Here is a 6,129-nt window from a genome sequence, read left to right on the forward strand (position 1 = left end):
AGAGAGAGAGGCAGAGACACAGGCAGAGGGAGAAGCAGGCTCCATGCACCGAGAGCCCGACGTGGGATTCGATCCCGGGTCTCCAGGATCGCGCCCTGGGCCAAAGGCAGGCGCCAAACTGCTGCGCCACCCAGGGATCCCCTGCTCAAGCTTTAAGACGACCAGGTGAAATCTTCCCTGGCCCCAACCCACTTCACACAGAGGCTGAGTTAATGGCTCTTTTATTCTTAGCTTCATATACTTGCCCTCCGTTTCACTACTTATCCTTAAGTGAGTGTTTACTTTTCTGTATTTTCAACTAAACTCAAGGATCTTTGAGGGAAGAGATTTTGTTTTTCATAGTTCACCTCCTTTTACTCAAAAAATAAATCAAGGTGGGGCACCTGGGTGGCTCAGTGATTGAGCGTCTGCCTTTGGCTCAGGGCATGATCCCGGGATCCTGGGATCGAGTCCCTGCATGGAGCCTGCTTCTCCCTCTGCCTGTGTCTCTGCCTCTCTTTCTGTGTGTGTCTCATGAATAAATAAATAAAATCTTTAAAATCAATCAATCAAGGTACTCTTTGCTTACCTAGAGGTAGTTTTATCCTGATTATGAGCCAAGGGCTTTAATTTATTGTTTCCCAAACTGTGTTTCCTGGAGCAGCAGCATCAACATCACCAGGAAATCTTTTAGAAATGCAAATTCTCAGGCCCACCTGCTGAATCAGAAACTGAGATAGGGCCCTGATACCAGTCCATGTTTAACAAACCTTCCAGATGATTCTGATACATGCTAACATTGGAAAACTACTGCTCTAGCCTCTTGCTACTCAATGTATCGTAGAGAACCAATAGCAGCAGTATCACTGGGGAGCTTGTTAAACATGGAAATTTTATGCTCTGCCACAGATCTATTGGTGTGGCCCAAGAATCTGTGTTTTATCATGCTTCCTGAGTGATTTGTGTACTCTAGAGCAGCGCTTCCTAAATTTTCAAGGTCAATGAATTACCTAAGAATCCTGTTAAACCCAAATTCTGATACCCAAGAATCTGAATCTCTGACAAGCTTTCAGGTGAGATGGGAGCTACTGTGTCATAGACCACATTTTGAGCAGTAAGGGACTAGAAAGAAAACAGAAAGTGCTTCAGGATTTCGGAGAAATTGTGGGAGGGGGCTGAGGGGCATCTCTAGACCCACCAGCATCCCTCTCCCCAGATCAGCACAGCAATTCTGATTTCGTCTGATTGATATATCACGCTTTAAGGTACATTTTTATTTGAAATAGGAATTCTGCTGCAAAACAAGTCTTTGAAGCAACTGCGTTAGAGAAAATAGTCAACCTTTAAAGTGATAGACTTGCAAACCTAATTATAAAATAAATGTCAGAGGGTACATTAGCGTATGTGCAGGAAGAAGCTCGTGGATATTATGTTTTTTAACTTTTTTTAAAAGCTTTTACCAAGTTTCCATATTGAAGGAAATTTTGAGACATGAGTTGAAATGAGGGTTGCCTGTGACTAGAGACCTGCTCTAAAGTTGGAAAGCAAACCTAAGTTTCAACTGACACTTCAACATGACAACTTGGCATTTCCTATTTCCTGTCTAAAACTAGTGGTTCCTCATTTTTTCATACTGCTTCCCTTCTGGCTTCCATGAATTTATAAGTTCACTTTCAGCATTGGTCTCTTCTACCTTTTCTAGGTAGGGATGAAACCAATTTGACTTAAGGCAAGTTCTCATGATCTGATAACACCGTAATTTTTCTAATCGTCCACAGGCAGTAATTTCTACCTTCCTTTTCCACATATCCATTTTCAAATTGACCCCATATTGAATCTTTCTGAAAAACACCTCTGATTTCTGTCCCTTGTTTCCATTTTTACAGCCTCCAAATCCACTTGAGTCTTATTCAGTTGATATGTGCACAGTATATTTTCCGAACTGTTTGCCTCAGACTTCTCCACTCCAACTGTCTCCTTCTAATTCATCCTCCCAGACTTTACACAACGTGCATGTATTTATCTTCCCTGTGCAAAAACATCGGGACTCTGAGCAGCCTATAGGAATAAAATCCAAATTGTTCCACATTTAGGATCTTCAACCACCTGATTCCACCTTGACTTTCTACCTCACGTCTCATGATCCTCTATCTAGTTAATTGGGTTTTCAGGGAGTTCAAACCCATGAATGCATATTACTCTTTGCCTCTTCTGTGTTTTTGTGGTTGCTTTTGCATCATCTGTGGGAAGAGCAAAAGCACTGTTCACCTTTGATTTGCACCATTATTTTCGGGGTGACTTGCTGAAATGTTTTTTTTATTTTTTTCAAATATATTTTAAAAAAATTACAAGTTCTCAGAAAGAAACGTAATAAGAACTCCACGGAAAAAGTACATGCAACTTCGGAAGGAGTTAATACACTCACCATTGAAGCTCTCTGGAGCCTTACTTTTTATTATTATTATTTTAAATGAATGACTCCTAGAAAGAAATAAAATTCCTTTTTTGGGAGCTAAGAAAAGACTATGCAGTCTTCACTCTAGCAGAGTGGGAAACTGTGGTTAAGTGGCATTATTTTCCAATAAACTTTTATCAAAACATCAGATACTTCAAAATTTACAAGTCCATGAACGCTGATCGTTTTTTTTTCTTTGCATTCAATAAGGACAAAACTGGAAATGTATATGCTTTTCTGAAATAAAAGTCTTATCTGAAACAAGATTCCTCACATTCTAGAATGATAACATCTTCAACATAAGAATATTTCTGTCTATAGGACATTCATAATCCTCAGACATATTCTGATTATTAAATCCTAGTATGACTTTTATTAATGGTCATTTTAGGAAATTAAGAATATATTTTGTTTTGGTAATAACTCCCAAGGGAGGTGTCCTATGTTGGGTTCCCCAGACATAGACCCACCAGTAAGGATTCATGTACAAATGGTTTACTCAGGAGGTGCTCCCAAGATAAGCTGGTAAGGAGTGGGAGTAGCAGGACAGGAGCAGGGAAGAAGCCATGCACCTCAGAGAAATTTCTGTGGAGGGTAACTTCAACCTCATGCCACAAAATCTCTGCAACATGAGTTATACTTCTATGTTTTCCCCAACTTACTGCAAGGGGACAGGGTGTTATACTTGTCAGTTCCAATCCAGGCAGGTGCTAGGGGTTTCTGGTGGTGAGTGCAAACTCCATATGTGTCTCACTCTCTGTGGCTGCAGGAAAAGTATATGCAGTAGCCAAAGGGTAGCCATCAGAAGACGAGTCACCTATGTGTGAGCTGTTAGAGAAAAAACATGTCAAGGACAGAGAGAGAGATACAGGAGAAGGGGCCTGAAGGGATCTGGATGAAGCACTGACAGTGGCCACTGGACAGTGCTTCTGATATCCTAGAGCCAGAAAATTCCTATAAATATGAAATTCTCAATAATTATTTGATAAATCAACAATTATTAAGAACCGTGTGAGCATGGGCATGCTACTTCTCTTTGTCTCAATTTTTCCATCAAATACATAAAAGTACCTAGCTCAGGACTCTTTTTTATTATTATTATTTTGAAGATTTTATTTATTTATTCATAAAAGACAGAGAAAGAAAGAGGCAGAGACAGAAGCAGTCTCCCCACAGGGCAGGGAGCCCGATGCAGGATTTGATCCCAGAATCCTGGGATCAGGACCTGAGCCAAAGGCAGATGCCCGACCAACTGAACCATTCAGAAGCCCCCTAACTCCATATTCTTATGAGTATTACACGAGGTGATATACATAAAGTATTTCAATCACTTCATAGTGTAACAGAAATTAATAATTATTCATTTTAATTTTTAACTCCTTTATAGTTAGTATTGTAATTTTATATATTTGGAGAGTGGGCTTCCCTTAGTGCCATGATACATTTATGCCAGATTCAAATTATATGCACAAGATAAGAATAATACTGGGGTGATATGAAGAATGTATTTTTAGTAACATATCAAAAGATGGTTAAACTGCATGAGAAAAGGAAGGGAAACGGGAGCTTGGTCATACATAGTGGAAACAAAAATATAACTCATTTTGACACTGATGTAGAAAAAAATAGGAGTTAGAGGCTTGGATACCATCTGAATTTATCATTTTGCATCATTTTAAACTCTAAATTTACCTATAAGTCAAGAAGATTTAGATCCTTTGTAGGAACAGTTATGGAAAAAAGTACCAACAGAATTTGGTAGAAGGAAAGAAATAGTAACAGAAAAGGCAGTATATTCAAACTTTCTAAAAAAATGTTTTAAAAGGCACCACGGAGGCACCTTTATTAACACTGAGAAGTTATGTTGAACCATATAAAATCACCAATACTTGGACTTTTTTTGATCAATGAAAGCAACAATTTCATATGATTCAACCTAATACATAAAGCCTGTTAGAAGGCAGTCATCTATGGGCTTCTCTTGCTCCTCCACATCTTGCTGGCTATGCTAAGGATGTGAGGCTCTGGTCCATTTCTCAGAGTTGTGTCTGAAGGAAGCAAGCAACAGAGATTAATGAGTAAGTGTCTCTTACTGGGATAAAGAGCAGGCTTGCTTACTGCTTGCTATAAAAGCAGCAAAGTCTTCAAGCTCAGTATTTCTCTCCTATAACACAACTCACTACCTTAGCAGGTGTCATCCAGGCTCCTCTGGAACTTGAGAGCAAGATGAACCAATGTAAATATGTTGATGCTCAAGCTGCTTACTGTGCTGTGAGTAATGCTGTCCTGTGTCTCTGACTCCAGTCTCCTATCTTCCAACATTCATGAAACAGTAACAAGGCAACTTCTTAGCTTTAAAGTAGGGTAATATCAAATCCCAGGCCCCACAAAGTCAGAAGACAAGATACTTTCAAGATTTAATTAATTGCTTCTGTTGTGAAGTTTTCCCAACCTATTGCCATTTAAGACAAGAAGTTGAAAACTTCCTTGAAAAGATCAGTATGGTTGTTTATCACCATTCCACCCTTCCTCTTAGGATCCTTTCACAAGAAGTAAAAAACTTTCAGAAGAAGTAAAAAACATATTCTGGCCCTCAGATCCCCTCATGCCCTCACAGCCATGTGAAGCCCCCCAAGAAAGCTATGATTGTGTCCTAGACTCTTGGAAGAATCCATTGTAAGAAGTTTCAGGCAAGCTAGTAGCTTGCATTTCCATCTGTTCCCTTCCGATTTTATTTGCCCACAAGTTTAATCTTTTGACATAAATTAAGATTCGTAGGTCAGAATTCCTATAATACTTAGAGGTCCAAATTGTTAAAAGATAGTCATAGAAACTAAAACACAGGCTAGATGAAAGCTAATAACTCAGGTTCCAAGGCACAGCTCCCTCACTTTCTTCTTGAACATAGCATTGGTGGTCACACGAGGTTTTTTTTTTTCCCTGCTAGGCTGACTACTGATGAGACTCTACCATTTTTTCCTGACAATGCCACAATTGTGGAGTTGGCATTTTTATGTAAATAGCTGTTCTCTGATTCATTCAGCCCTATTGCCCCTGACATTTTTTTTTTCTTTCTGACCCTTATCAGCCACACACTGGCAAAACAGGAAGAAATAAAGAGGACAAAGAAAGGCAGTAAAAGGGTTACAACCAAGAAGTATATTGTGACTGTGACCAACAAGGAAATTTAGAAATGGGTGACTGAACACCCAAGAATGCTCTGTCAGCTGGTTACAGCTACAACATTTGTTCCAAGCCTGACAAGTGCTTAGCACCATTTCAAGGTGTCACCTAGAGATACATAGGAAATGACAGTCATAGACACTACCTTAAGAGCACTCACAGTTTAATAGACAAGATAGCACAATTAAATGCCTGTATTCCTGTATACGTACAATCCGGTCCTTGCTTACCTCTCTTTATTTCTCTCATAGCACCTGTCACAAGCTGCAATATTCAGTTTATTTATTTGTGTTCTTGATTGCTCTGGCTCCCCTTAGCTGAGATTTGCCCTGTATGCAACAGTGTGTCTATTCCAATTATTTATAGCCACCATCTGCAATCTTACCCACTGAAATAGAAATTCCAAGAGGACAGGGACCATGTCTATCTTATTCACCACTGTAACTCCAAAGCCTAGCAAAACATACCTCGCAGATTCTCAAAAAGGATTTTCAAATAAATAAATAAAATAC

This window comes from Canis aureus, chromosome 36 (genome assembly GCF_053574225.1).
Source record: "Canis aureus isolate CA01 chromosome 36, VMU_Caureus_v.1.0, whole genome shotgun sequence".
Taxonomy (NCBI): Eukaryota; Metazoa; Chordata; class Mammalia; order Carnivora; family Canidae; genus Canis; species Canis aureus.